This window comes from Olea europaea, chromosome 12 (assembly GCF_002742605.1).
Source record: "Olea europaea var. sylvestris chromosome 12, O_europaea_v1, whole genome shotgun sequence".
Taxonomy (NCBI): domain Eukaryota; kingdom Viridiplantae; phylum Streptophyta; class Magnoliopsida; order Lamiales; family Oleaceae; genus Olea; species Olea europaea.
The window spans coordinates 15,099,343-15,113,719 of NC_036248.1; the positions used below are offsets into that span (position 1 = coordinate 15,099,343).

At 32.7% G+C, this 14,377-nt stretch overlaps 1 pseudogene; it reads left to right on the forward strand.

Moving 5' to 3' along the window:
* Positions 1-5,689: 5,689 nt before the first annotated feature.
* The window catches only part of LOC111405828, a 13,579-nt pseudogene continuing 4,891 nt past the window's right edge, over positions 5,690-14,377 (forward strand).

The window sequence follows — 14,377 nt, forward strand, 5'->3', positions numbered from 1 at the left end:
AAAAACTCATCGGAAGTAGTAGAATTCGGCGCCGGTGATCTGGTGATCATACCGAAGGGACTCAGTTGCACTTGGGATGTATCTGTTGCAGTCGACAAACACTACAAATTCCACGCGTCTTCACCTTCGTCTTCATCATCGTAATCTATATTCTTGAACATCACTACTTGATAAGCAAGGATTTTTTGACATAATTTCTTTGCTGATGCTTGCTAATTTAGTTAGTTAATTCTTGTTTTTATAGGTAAATTCTCGAGTAATGTAACTCAAACCATGATCTTATTCATGATTTTTTCTTCTTCTCTGTCTTTCTTCTGAAATAATTAGGGTTTTGTTGTTTTATTTTATGTTTAGAAGGCAGGAAACAATCTATTTAGCAGTCAAAAGAAGGGGAAATAATTTGGTCAGTGCACTTCCCATTCAAAGTTCAAACTTAGCTTTATCTTTAGAAAAATGTGTCTTTGACCGGTCAACTCATGATATTATATAGTAAATTTATTAAAAATGAGTTTCTTTGTTACAAGAAATTGAGAATAGAATTCAAAACTAGAATCTAGAACTGGAATAGCTCCAGAGGAACAATAAAAGGCAACTTCTATCTCTCTCAAAACGAGCAGCGACCAGGGCCTGCTCTGTGCCCCTTTATCCTTTATAAGGTTTTACTCATTGTCATGTTCTGTCCAGCAGACTATTTTGGTGATTTTACATGTGCAAATCTTAAACTTTTATTATCAGTGTAATTGAGTTCGAGACTTTTTATGATCTCGATAAAAGGACCTGATCAGTCCTATATAATTTAACGAATTTGTTGCTTGTATATTGAGCTTGATAGCTTGGTGTACAGCCCCTCACAAAAAAAAGGGATAGCACCCAATAAAAAAATCGCGGCCCCCCTCTCGTGAGCAGGCTGTACACACGACAGCTCAGTGTATGAGTGGCAAGACCCATAATTTAAACTCCAATAGATTTGACTTCTATTTTAGTGATTTTACATGTGCGAATCTTAAACTTTTATTATCACTGCAACTGAGTTCAAGACTTTTTATGATCCCATCAAAAGGACCCAATTACTCCTATATAACTGAACTCCAATAAGTTGTGGTTTGATTTCTATTTATAATCTGCCACTTACTTTCCATCCACGAGTTTCATGGAATTTACAAGTATTACTCACTTATCCATAACTTATTTCTATCTATTTGTAATTTAAATCGATTATAAACAACAACCAAACATACTTTAATTAAACTAGAATCAGCCTAGCTAGGAATGTATAATATGATTACTATTATCTACTCTACTAAAGGTGGAAAATTGCACTTAATCATGTAATAACATGTGGCAAAATTTAAATTTAAATTAACATTAATTAAACATATTTTTTAACTGTATATTTCGTAATATCCGCAGCTTACTAAACATTTGTTATCCATAATAAGACCCACAACTAAGAAAAAAATATGGGTCATAAAAGCACTACTAAATAAAAACTAAATTGTATATTTAATACAAATTAAATTGGATGAAATTAAAAAATTCGATTTGTCATCTTAACGTTCAAGTTTCATCAATCATCGAATAATTAGTTCAAAACAAAAATGATCATTTTACCGTTCTAATCATCAGTCAACAAATAATTACCTCAGGACTAAAATGATGATTTTACCATTCTAATCACTTTTCTCAATTAAGCTCACATTTTCTTCAACAATTTTTATGTGAGCAAATTAAAAAATTGATTTAATCATCACTAGACATCAATCTCGGATTTACACTATGTATGAACAAAAATGCGTATAACCATACTCATTCACTCGCTGAATGGGTGATAGTTTTAAAATGCTAACCCGTGGGTACAACTTCACTTGCCTTAAATTATCAATGCACTGAGCTATTTGATCATATCTATACATTGGTACGTAATCTATTGAAGCGTACGACCATTATCACGTTATCAGTTAAGGAAATCAATATGACAATGACGTGGAGTTTAATTTATTTGCACGATCATGCTATATAAAGTAAACTACTATCATTAATATTGTCTAACACAATCTCAATAGTACTAGCTAGTATCATATTGTCGAAGTACATTGTAGCGATCAAAACAAATCGCTTACCATAACTAGCAGAGTAATTGATCATACTATGTGAGAACAAAGTGCTAATATCTGTTAATAGTAATTTTCACTTAGAAACTTTTTTTTTTTTTTTAACATAAAATTTCTGTCTAATATGTGATTTTTGTACTCATGAGTAAGCTTTTTAGTTATAAAGTTTATCTCTACTTATAATTGACTTTTTTAGTTATGAGTGGTATGTTAAACTTATGAACAATTTTCTACATAAAAGTGACTTTTTGTCCTTGAGTGATTTTTTGCTTATAAGTAACTTTTTTAGTTATAAAGTAATTTTTTACATATAATTATTGTTTTCAATTATAAGTAATATTCTATAGTTATAGGTAATTTTTTACAAATAAGAGAATTTTTTTATTATATGTAAATGTTTTAGCTATAAAGTTATTTTTTTAAACTTATAAGTGATTTTTTTTTACTTATATAAGCATCTTATAAGTAAATTTTTCTCATAAATAATTTTTTACCCTAAATAAATTTTGTACTTATAACTGATTTTTTTCACTTATATATAATTTTTTTCACTTATAATGATTTTTTACTTATACATAAGTTTTTCATTTATAAATAAGTGAATTTATGTAATTCACTTCAACAAATCTTTTCTTAATTCATAAATTTGTGGATAAATAATTCGACTAAATCCACCTCAAACCGCTTGATAAAGCTACTCGTTGTTTGATGACTCATAATCTAAATACTAAGTGTACTAAACACTGAATAAAAATAATTTAAATAATGAATTTTTATTTCATCTAAAGAAAAAGGTAAGTGGTTCTGAATCTTCTGAGAATATACGACTCTTCAAACGTGCTTGTATATTTTAACGACATAATGCAAAAGGCACGACCAACGACGTACACAAAACCAATAGAAAATTCTCCAACTAGCGCTCACAAAAGCAAAAGCAACAAGCACGTTTCATTAAAAAGTGAAATATCCTCTAAAGAATTACAAACAAAAATTTACCAGCATTGGCTGTTGAAAGCCAAAAAATTGACCCATGCCTAATATCACAGTGGAAAATTGCTTTTTTAGTCTTCATTCAACTGCAAAAGCAAAACTGCTTTTAGTTTGAATAAAATTGTCTGTATTAAGAAAGTACACAAAAACATTGTAAAAGTTAAAAAGTAAAATATCACGTGTCTAAACATGTAATGCCCAAGGTTTCGAGTTTACGTGTTTTATTATTTTATTGAAAAATACGTGATTAAAAATAAAATATAAAAAATACAATTTTTCAGAAATGGAGTCCAAATAGAGGCTTAATGTTATTGACCAATGGGACATTGCATATAAACATATAGTTGTGGAGATATGGTACACAAACAGGGTTGGAGACAAGGTTTTTAAAACAAGAGGACACACGTCAAATCTCAATTGGACGGTTTTAAAAAATTAAAAAAGCACCAACTAGTTGCTAACACGCAATCCCTGTCCCTAAACTCTATCACCTGTCTCTGTTTGACTAGCATAATACTATAGTTTTGCTATATTGTTAGACAATTTCGACACGTTCCTTGACAAAATGTCACATGGCATTATGCCATTTGCCTGTTTGAAAAACACAACAATTTTTGTACCAATGAAAACCCACCAACACTGCTTTTGTCAAAGAGGTGGGCACCAAATTCTGACAAAACAGCTGAATTCATGAAACATAAGCTATCATTTCATTGTAGCTCAATCGAGGAATATGACACGATCTAAAGAATCACGAGTGAAGATGAATAATTCCAAGTTAAGTACGCCATGGAAGAGACTTGGTCTGTGGAGTATTGTCCGAATCTCCAAATTTGAGTAGAGAGATGTGGAAGACTTTATTAACCTGATAAATTTAGAAAATGGAAGTGAGGGAAGAAATAAAGTGTAATAAAAAATTAGGTTGATATGACGTGCATGAAACTCAGAGGTTGTTTGACTAAGAACGTGATGAATCCTCCAATTGCATCGATTTGATTAAATACAGTGGTTGGTAAAAGTGAGTTGTTAAGTAACCTAAGCGAATGGTGAAAATTGATGTCACCATTTTGATGAAACATGTTGATTGTACAATAAGTTTTTAAATCACTCGAGTCGATATCAAGAGAATATGTTTGGGAGCACTCTTGACTACATTCATTAGGGTTATGAGAAAGATTTGAATTTTGTAGGGGTATGGTCACAAATTTACATAATATTGTTCAATTATGAATCAGAAAGTGATCGAAGAAATATTTCATTCGATGTATATGGACAAGGAATGAGGCACATAAAATATATTATTCTTTCTTTGATTTAATTCCTCGTCACTGGGCTTTGTAAGTTTTATATTTTCTTTTATTCTTTAATTATGTTTTAATTTTATTACCGATAATAACCTTCCAAATGATTTTTAAATAGAAAAAATAAAATAAAATAAAGGCGAGAAAACAAAAAATACAATAAATGATAAATTACCTTCATTGTGAAAAAAGTATTTGTCCGAGTAAAGAAGATGGTTGTTGGGAGTCGAAAATCTCCAAAGTCATACCCCCAACAAGTAACATATTACTTAAAAAATTAATGTAGTCAAAAATTGCTTTTAAGAAAATAATAAATACCCACTCATCATCATCAGCCCGTTACATTTTTGGTCAAACTTATATTTATTTGACAGATTTTTATGGGACTTCAACTACTACTAACTTATTTAGCGTTAATTTTTTATTTTATTTATAATTTAAATTGATTATAATCACTTTTCAAATATGTATTAAAATGGTAATGCAACTCGAATGACCGAACAATGAGACTGCTAGTCTCGATTAGGAACAAAGCTATCCATTTTGACACCTCAAAAGAAAAAGTAAAACAACTTTCGAATTAATTCATTGTGGTCGTTGAACTTCTAACGTAAGTTCAACTGGGCCGCTAAACTTTAATTTGTCTCAATTGAGTCAGTGATCCTCAATTTTTGTTTCAATTGGATCATTAAATCTCCGTTTTAGTTTTATACTTCACTACTCCATCACATATCATCTTTTGGATTGATGAAAATCACTTAATGACAATCATATCTCGATGAATCTTCCACGTACTCGTTGCATTACAAGTCTATAGACACATTATAAATGTATTGAAATATATAAAAACTTTGTTTAACATTTTAGTCTAAAAAAAACTGTCACAATCTTCATTTTATCGTACCTGTTTTTAGCGTGCCACGTAACTATTATGCAAATATCACTTTTGCTATGTCGAATAAAGTTTGAGTGATCGCGGATGAAACCCGAAAACGTGTTTAGCCTTCTTCATAAAAGATTTTTTTTTTTTTACCTATTCAATTTATCAATATGATTAACCAAAATTAATATTTGTCTGTACATTTAGTTTTTGTTGGTGGGATTTAAAGTCAGATTTTAAGTAGAGTTTGATAAAAATCAATGATATTTGTGGTCAACAAATTGTGAATCCCAATAAAATTTATGATTAAAATTAAATTAAATTATTAATTTTGACTTGTCCCACTAATATAACACATATCCATAAATTTTGCATTATTATTAATCTGACTATAATAACTTCCCAGACGTGCACTCACAGTTGGGTCGTGTTTAAGTGTTCCAGACATTCATCAAATGCCCGGAAAGAATGTACCGGTGTAGACACCGGCTATAGAGCTCCCCACCTCCTCTTTTTCACTTCTCTTTCTCTCTGCCAATCCTTCACTTTGTTTTTAGATCTCTACTGCATTTCTGGGATCTACTGCATACGCACTGGGAGTTGTAACCACACGCATTGTTGGTTTTTGTGTTAGTGCTTGTTTACTGGTTGGCGTACTTCATTGCCTAGTCAAGCGCGCAAAAAACGATGTGCAGTTTTTGAATTTTCGTGGACGGTTTTCTCGGCGGACGGAGCTTCACTGGAACTCTTGACTACTCTAGCGAGTGGTTTGCAGGATTTTGTAACGAGTACAATGTGAACTGGTTTCTGGAGAGAGAATATGCTTCTTTTTCTCCTATATCTGCTACCCCTGATTCCAATTAGCTTGGGTAACGTGTTTTCCGTTTTTGGCTTTATGTGGTTTTTATTATTGAGTAATTGGAGCCGGAAAACAGGGAAGATCAAGAAAAAAATTGTTTCCTTTTTGTTTAAAATAAAGAAGAATGTATGATCATTCGGGACAGAAATTTTAGGTTCTTATTGTACATCTTTTCCTTTTCAATAGTTGAAGAAACCCTCTTGAGAATTCCCCGGACTAAAATTGTTTTTAAAGCTAAAAAAGTGGAATATCTTCTAGTTCCTTCTGAACTTATCCGAGATATAAGTCCAGAGCAGTTTACACCATCGTTTTACTAATTTCAAATTTAGTCCCCATTAGTCATAGAATGTGGATGGTATCTGTGGTTATCTCGTCCTTTCATGTGCAATGAAAGGTATATAATTCATTTTGGCCTGTTCACAGTCTCGCGTCTAAAGCTAAAGAATTTCTGTTTTAGACTGGAATTAATGGACTATAACAATTTTATTTTATTATTATTATTATTATTATTATTTTTGAGTTTATATAATCGAATTCCTAGTCGTAATTCATAAGTTGGTTCTAATCTGTACTTTGAATCTTGATGAACCAACTTTTCCACTTGCTCAGGGATTTCCGTACAGTACATGTACTTGTCTCCATCTCAATTCCCAAGCCTAGCATCCATTGCCAGGAAAACTTCTCTAGAGCATGGTAAATTGGCACATTCTTATTTCCTTTCATTAGAACAGCTGTGTTCCCCCTTCCAATGTGACATTTCCTCACCTATAATGCATTATGTTGTTTTTCAATGGGCTGGATTGTGATGTAAATTTTTGTTGGGAACTGCATCATCTTCTCTGAAAAGAAAATTTTGCAGAGGTTTGCACATGAACTGGGAAAAATTTACACTTTGTTTTCTTTTGATTTCTAATAAATATTTTAGCCAATGTCTTAGTGCTTCTACATGTAGGCATTATTAACACATAAAAATTGTGCTACTTTTCCAGTGAGCTTAATGTCCATGAGTGCATCAGTTGATCAATTTAAAGTGCTGCATAGACGGCAATTTAAACCTCCTTTGATTTCACTGAATGCGCCTTCTCTTTCTTCGGCATCTCATGGTATTCAAGACCTATATAAACTCTTCTACCTGTTTTATATTGTTTAACGTTTTATTGATATGGCACTTCCTATAATAGGTCCAGTTGCCACTCCTATTGGTCTTACTCGATCAAGGAGTCACCATCACCACCATCATCGGGTGAGAACTCATGCAATTTCTCCGGCTCCATCGGCTGTAGCAGGTATCCATTCGGCGAGCAATCTCTCTTGCCCTATATTTATAGTGACCATATTGTGGGTACTTGGGTTGGAATCTGTCTGACTGTTTAAGAGTAGTTTGAAATATTATTTGCATCCCCAAGGAGATGCACTCTTGTCATTATCTCTTGGTCAGAGCCACATCTGCTGTTGAAACTACTAAATAAACTAAATGAGGAAAACAAAAAGAAGAGCCTAGTACGTAATATTGATGGAAGAGAACTTCAGATGATATATAAATACTTTTCCCAATACATATTGGAATAATCCACGAATAGTGTGCTTGGATGATGTTGATCTTTTCCTTTAGTTGGACTGTAAGTTATTTGCAATAAAGTTTAGTGCGGTGTTAATAATTGAATTAACATGTTTGAGGTTTCATTAATTTTATCATCTCATTATTGCTAGTGATTTAATTTGTGATCTTAGTTATTAATTAGTGCACTAATGGACGTGAGTTTATGTTTCACGTTTTCATTTCTTTCAAGACGTATAGTGCTCTATTTAAGGAGCTCATTATAATTCATTTATGTAAGTAAACATATCGGATTAATAAAGTGTTATTACGAGTGTTATTCTATATTTCTTTTTTCATTATTTGTCTTTTAATGATGATAAAGTTTCTTTTTTACTTCCATTATTTAATTTGTAATGTTGGCATCAGAGCCACGTTGTGAGAAATGTAAATTAGAGAGAAAAATTAATTACAAAGTGAGGCAAAAATATTCCGTTAACTTATCAAAATTTTGCAATAGTTTCTCTCAAATAATTTAATTGCAGCAGCAATTAACGATGATTTCTGAAAATTTACTTCAACCTGCGATTCCACGTTTTGATGGTGATTATGATAATTGGAGCACACTTATGGAGAATTTCTTATGGTCGAAGGAGAATTGGTAGATTGTTGAGTCTGGAGTAGTAGAACCTAGAGATAAAGTTGTGTTTACGAATGCGTAGAGTGTAGAATTGGAAGGGCATAAGTTCGAAGGATCTTAAAGCAACAAATTAACTTTTTTGTTGCAACTTTTTCAATGAAGCTCTATAAATGGCCACGTAGTGAGTGAATCTAGGCCCGTACTCCGTGTCATTCTACCCATGTGGCAATTCTATTGAACCCCATGAAGAGACCAAACCGAGACCAAACCTTGGTGGAAAGGTCAAACCCATTTGATGGGCTGAATCCTCATAGCAAGGTCGAACCCTAATGGACGAGGCGAGGTGATATGAAGTCTGCAAGAGATCTTTCGTACAAGATCCTCCATGATTGATTGATGTGACTATCATTGCAAAGTCACTTTTTCAAGTCAAAATTGTCAAGTCTAGTCCTTTCAACCCAAGCCATAGGACTGCAAACGATTATTACACTAAATGCGCCTAAGCAAAATGAAGTCTATCACAAGGAGCCTCGATTGTTCAGATGAGACCACGTGTCTCTTTATTCAACAGTTATTATTTCTTCTCGCCTACTATAAAAGCTTACACGTAGCTTCATTTAAAGGTAATGTAATTTTATACTCTCAACTATAAATTTGCTCTCACATGATTTTCTATTCATACGCACTCCCATATCCAAACCTCTTATATTGTGACTTATGTTGTTAGCATTTCCCACACCCTATTACTTATCAGCCTATCCTATTATCAGAGAAGGTTACGTGCAACTAAAAGTATATCTCAGTATGTAGGAAGATGCTACATAGACGTGAGAGAAGTCGAGATCTGTTTGTCACGTCACGCCTAGAAAAAAAAGAGGTCAACATTTTACATGCTATTGATCATTCAATCTTGGAAATATTCTTTTCAAAGATACCTTAAAGCATGTCTGGAATTCTGTGAAGAATAAATATCAATGGACAATGAAGATGAAATGCATCCAACATTGAGTTTGAAATACTTCGCATGGAGTCGAGAGAAATTGTTTCTGGATTTTTCTTTAAGGCGAGGGTAATTGTAAACAAAACGTGGATCTGTTATGAGAGAATGGAAGATATTATCACAATAGAGACTTCTTCATTCCATGACGCCTTAATTAAATTATGATGTTTGTTCTGCTGAGGAATCAAAAGATCTTCTTGTTCTTTTAATTGATGAGTTGCAATGTTCTTTGCTAGATCATGTACAAATAGCAAAGCAAAGAAAAACAAGCTTTACTAGTAGCAACCAATCAAAAACTAGGTGGACATTGAATATGAAATTGGAAAGGTAGAAACAGTGTAAAGAAACCAAAAGAAGAACATACACTGATTCCCAAATAAAAATAAAGTTGTGACATTCAGAATTAAAGTCAATAGAAAAACTTATTGTAGAATGCTACTGTTGTCATAAGTTTGATATTATCGTTCATAATGTACCACCAACTTGAATAAAGATCGTGGTGAATAGTCCAACTTAGTAGAAAGCGAAAAGAGTTCTCTCTTCTATGGTATGTCATGAGAATGAATAAACTGACAAGAAATTGTGATATTTAGTTGCATGATGTAGCAATCATATGTGTCGATGTAAGTTTGCATTATGTGATTAGATAAATTCCTTCACTATATTGTGAAGTTTGGGGACAATTCAACGTTCTTTGTTACGGGAAAAGGAAGGTTAAATACTCAAATACAAGCAAAATTCTATTTACACTATTTTTAATGTCCTATTTGATTAAGATTTGAAGACCAATTAGTTGATTGTTGGTCAACTTCAGGAGAAGAGCTATGAGATCTCTATCAAAGATGGAGTTTGCTAAATTCAGGATGTACAACTTGGCCCAACTAAACATGAAGGCTAATCGTATGTTTTCGTTATATATTTACAAAACTCTAGTTTATTCTTCTTTAAAAGGTTGAAGGATGTGGCTTGATTATGGCATTTCGCTATGGGCATCTTATCTTTGGCAAATTGAAAACATTGCACTAGAGAATATGGTAGTGAATTTTCCTTAATTTGAGTGTCCGTCAAAAATTTGTGAAGAATGTGTTATTAACAAACAAAACCATGGTCCTTTTATGATAAGAAATACAAGAAAAGGAAAGAAGGCATTGTAGTTAGTGCATTTCGACATTTGTGGGCCAATAAATCCAACTTCTTATGGAGGTAAACAATATTTTATTACCTTCATTGACAATTATATTCTAAAAACTTGGATATACTTCTTACAATATAAATAAGAATCTTTTAAAAATTATAAATTAATAGTTGAGAAAGAAGTTTTTGTTTTTTACTAATTTACCGATAGTAGAGGAGAAGTTTATGTTTTTTTACTTATTCTTTGTATTGATAGTGGAGGAGAATACGACCCACATAAATTCGCAAAATTTGATGAGATGCATGGTCTTAAAAGAAACATAACACTACCCTATACGCTTCAATATAAAGGTGTACGCGAGAGGAAGAATTGCATAATTTTAAATATGGTACGAAGCCTTTTGACAAGAAGCAGCATCCCAATTTTTTTTTTCCTAGAGCGGTAATTTAGAGTATATAAATTTGAATAGAAAGTCCCACCCATTTTGTTTAAAATATGACACTTGAACAAGCTTGGAGTTGACGTAGATCATTTTAGAATTTTTTTTTTTATAACTCAGGTGTTCAAATTTCGCCTGACTAATTTTGAGGAGTGACGGCCTTCCCCCCTGGTTCGCCACCCAGGTAAATTCGGATGCGGACACAGCTTATACACACTTGGACCGGACATTCGGAATGCGGTTCTCCTCATTTTAGAATTTTTAGTTGTATGACAAAGGTGATGAATATATTTTGTCAATGAGTATTCTGGAGCCTACAAGCTTTACAATCCATGACCAAGACAATTATTGTCAGCCGCGATGTCGTAATTGATGAAGGGAAGACTTGGTTGTGGAATAATAATGTCCTAAAATCAATCTCTACGAATAACGAGCAGCAACCAATTGTAGAAGTTGCTTAGGATAGTCCAGTTGATTATGAGGCAACTGGAATTGATCAATCTGAGGACCCAATTGCATACTTTTCTTTGTTTACAATTGTGCCCTTGTAACCTTTGAAGATGATGTCAAACAATCGCATTGGCAGAAGGCTATAGACAATGAAGTGGTAGCTATTGAATGAAACAAAACTTGGGAGTGTTTTTTTTCCCCCCCTTCCTTTTTTGGAATAGAACACCTGGGAGTTGTCTAATGTTTCGAAAGGGCAAAGGACAATTGGTGTCAAATAGGTCCACTAGACAAAGTTGAAAGAGAATGGACAAGTTGACAAGTGTAAGGCATGCTTAGTAGTTAAAGGCTATAAGCAAGAATTTGATATCGACTATAGAGAAGTTTTAGCTCATGTTGTGGGACGTGATATAGTCATATTAGTTATTGCATTCGCACCACCAAACTTGTGGCCTATATTTTAGTTGGATGTAAACTCAACATTTTTACATGGAGATTTGTAAAAGTAGGTGTTTATTTATCAACTTAATAGTTATGTGAAACTAGGATATGAGCAAAACGTATTTAAATTAATGAAAACTTTATATGGACTAAAACAAGCTTGGTATAGTCATATAGATGCTTATGTTTTAAAGAAAGACATTTATAAGCATACACTTTCCGTAAAAAGTGGAGATAAAAAGATGGTATGCTTATATGTAGACGATCTTATTTATACTGGGAATTATTATGTTATGTTTGGAAATTTTAAGCAATCCATGATGATTGAGTTTGATATATTTGATCTTGGAATGACGCATTATTTTCTCGACATATAAGTTTTACATTTAGGTCATATAATTTTTATTTCTTAAAAGAAGTACGTGTAAGAAATTATAGATAGGTTTCAAATGAAGAATTGTAATTTTGTTAGAATATCGACAAAATGGTTTGAAGATTACTAAATATCATGAAGGAAAGCACATTGATAATACTTGTAACAAACTAATTGAGGGAAGCTTGATGTATTTGATTGAACAATATCTCATATAATGTATGCTATGAATCTTATTGGCAGATTCTGGAAAGCCTAAAGGGAATGTATTTTATTGATATCGGGAGAATTTTTTTTGCTAATTATAAGGAGCAATTGATTATGGGTTTTTCTATAGAAAATGAGAAAAATCATATTTGATTGGCTTTACCGATAATGAGATGTAGATTCGATCTCAAGCAACTAGGATCTATTGCAATAGTAGTTCGACAATTAATCTTTCTAAAAATCCTGTTTTATATGGACGAAGGAAAAACATTGATGTGAAGTATTACTTCTTAAGGAATTTCACAAAGGTAACAATTGATTTAATTTATTGAAAAAATGTTAATCAAACTGATGACATGTTAATCAAGCCTCTTTAATTGGTTCCTTTTAAACAATTGCAAAAGTTACTTGGTGTTCATGTGCGAGTAGGGAACTTTCAGTTTATAGGAGAAATGTTGATAATTTCTTCTTACTGAAGTGTGAGTTATTCGGAATAAATTTTAGTGGGCGTGTTAATGCTTGAGTTAATGTATTGGAGGTGTCATTAACTTGATTGTTTCACATTATCTACTACTGGTTTAATTTGTGATCTTATTTATGGATTTGTGCATTAATGATATGTTCATGTTACATCTTTTCTTTTCTTCAAAGGCGTGTAGTGGTCTATTTAAGGAGCTCATTATAAATCATTTATGTAAGAAAAAATTACGGATTGATAAAGTATTATTACGAGTATTCTTTTATATTTCCTTTTGCATTCTTTTTCATCTTCCCTTAGTTAAATTTAGTGTTGCCTTCCATTCCATTAATTTGTGACAGGTGGAAGTTATTGGTTGAGAATTGAAATTCACTCTTGACAATTAGACGAAACTAAGTATGATAATCAATGACCCATTTGTGGGGCTTTTTTCCTATAATGATGGTGTAAGGACTCGAGCCTTGTGCATAAGCTATTCTCCTTCGTATTATCCATTTTGGAGGAGCCTTTGCCTATCTTACTCCTCACAAATTACTATCACGTTCCCAAAGATTCGAACTCAAGATTTTTTGCATTATGACAGACATTAGTTGAATCATAATACCGATTGGACAATCGCGGTTTTTTTTGTAAGGACCAGGACCTCGTGTCCAAGCCGTTCACTTACATATTATATGCTTTGAAAAAGCCTTTGTTCATCTTATCCTTCACCAATTTTTATCACGTCCTCCAAGATTCGAACCCAAGACATCCACTCTATGATGATATAAATTGACTTTGGTACCAATTGGACAATCCCAAAATGGATAGTACGTGAGAGAATGACTTGGACATGAGGCCCGGGTCATTATAGATGGTTTTATGTTGTTCATTGCAAAAAGAGACTAGCCTCTTCAAATTGCTCAACACCTATTTTATTTCCACTTTGATATGAAAAAAGAGTGTAAATAGATGAGCTCTTTGTTCTATAATGTCGAATAGAATACCCAAGCTTAGCCAGTAGAGCCATGTAGATAATTAAATTGTATTCTAGTGGATTAGTTGGTCCCTATTATTCAGCTGAAATTTTATTGCTTTTTTGCCTGTTAGAATCCTCTTTTGTTTCCTATACTCTAGGCAACAGGTACTGGTTTGTTAGATTTGGTGTGAACAATACTCCTAGTACAAAGTCAGTAATTCATCCAAGCCTTTCGTCCCATCTCCTGGGTTATTTCTTGCACTTCATCTTCATAAAATCCTTCTTATAGCAGGCGAATAAAGTGAGTCTTTCTCAATTATCATAGGATGGTGAGGGGATGACATTGAGCAGTAGTAGATATGCTTGAATGCTGTTATATACCTAGTCCAAAAAGAAAATGCATTTAAATTAGTTGTAAAAGCTTTTTTGTTAGCGAAAGATGAAACTCGTGAAGAAATCCTGAAATAATGCGCCTGCAAAGAATTAACTCCCACATGGGGGTTTTACTAAGCAAAAGAATGAAACTTGTGAAGATGATTGGATTTATTTAAAAGGAGAAAGAGGTAAAAACCGGGGGGGGG